Raw genomic sequence first — 1,618 nt, 5'->3', positions numbered from 1 at the left:
GTTCCGCGAATCGGTAGGCCAGGCGGCTCCCCGTTTGTCCGATGTACAGAGATTGGCAGAGAGAGCAGAAGAGGCAATATATGATGTTGGTAGACGTGCAGGTGAAGGAGTCGGTGATGCGATAGGGTCGGTGATGGGTGCTGGTGAGGAGGGTGGTGTTGGAGAGGTAAGGGCAAATATATATCCTACTCATTTCTCTCTACTTATGATGATATAACCAATTCACAGTTTATTTTAATCAATGACCCACTTATATTTAAAACAATGCTCTGCAATTTCAACATGATTGAATGATTGTAATTAAAGCGGGAAAAACCGATATATCGTGCCTGTTGTCAATCGCTCATTAGTCCCCCCCTTTTCAGATCCGTAATAACAACTCCCTTTCCCATGTTCCTACCCACGCCCTTTTCCAGTTTCGCAGAGTTGGTATTGTTAATGTAGGCACTTTGAAAGACAGGTTCGGTGAGAGTGTTGAGATGCTTGAACGAAGGCGTGCTGATGTGTGTTGCATTCAAGAAGTAAGCCGGAGGGGAACTTCAGCCAGTTTCCTCACGAGCAAGACACATAGGTATGAAATATTCTGGGAAGCTAACAGTGACGAGATAGGTGGTATGGGCATACTTCTTGCAGGGAAATGGGTTGATAAGGTCATAGAGGTAATCCGAGTGTTTACTTAAACTCAGTGTGGTCTTGCGGAATAATACAGCAACGATTATATCTGCTTATGCCCTGCGGACGAGGCTATCAAACGAACAGAAGAACCACTTTTATGATATCCTTCTGAAGGCTATTTCCAAGACCAATGACAATAATCTCATCTTTCCTTCCTCTCTCTTTTCCTTCATCCCCCCTCTCTCTCTCTGTTTCTCTTCCTTCCTTTTTCTTTCTCTCTCTTATTTTCTCTCTCTCTTCCTTTCCCTCTCTCACTTTCTTTCTCTCTGCCTCTTCCTCTCTGAATAATACAAATTATAATAAATAATAAATGCGCCCTTTTAAAGCCTAGCTAGGCTCATGGTCCCGGTTTCCCGGTTTCAATGGCGTATGTGTTCCCCAGCTGGACGGGACGCCAGTCCATCGCAGCGTTACTCATTTTTGCCAGCTGAGTGGACTGGAGCAACGTGAAATGAAGTGTTTTGCTCAAGAATACAAAACATCACCCGGTCCAGGAATCGAAACCACAATCTTACGATCATGATGCTGACACCCTAACCACTAAGCCACACGCCTCCACAGTAAAAATTATAGTTGCTACTAAAAACAAGCTGGGTGTTCATTTACAACCAAGTGAGTCCCAGCCAAAACACTGTAAGCTATGATCTTAATATGATATACAAAGATATATGTAAAAAAAGAATGACACATCTAACTTATTGCTGTGTCTTAAATGTAGAATTGAACTTGATTTTTCTGTTTACGAATATTATTATTATTATTATTATTATTATTATTATTATTATTATTATTATTATTAGCTATATTAAATCTCCGAGCAAGATGTAAACAGTAGCAATGCGGAATCGTAATATATAATTGCCAATCGGACACAAAATGTGTGTCGTTAGCCAGCTAGAAGAGACGTCTTCCTGGCGCCATTTTCGCTCTGCCGGTCATTCGC

The sequence above is a fragment of the Octopus bimaculoides genome, chromosome 6 (assembly GCF_001194135.2).
Source record: "Octopus bimaculoides isolate UCB-OBI-ISO-001 chromosome 6, ASM119413v2, whole genome shotgun sequence".
NCBI classification, from domain to species: Eukaryota; Metazoa; Mollusca; class Cephalopoda; order Octopoda; family Octopodidae; genus Octopus; species Octopus bimaculoides.
This window is presented reverse-complemented; position numbering follows the sequence as displayed.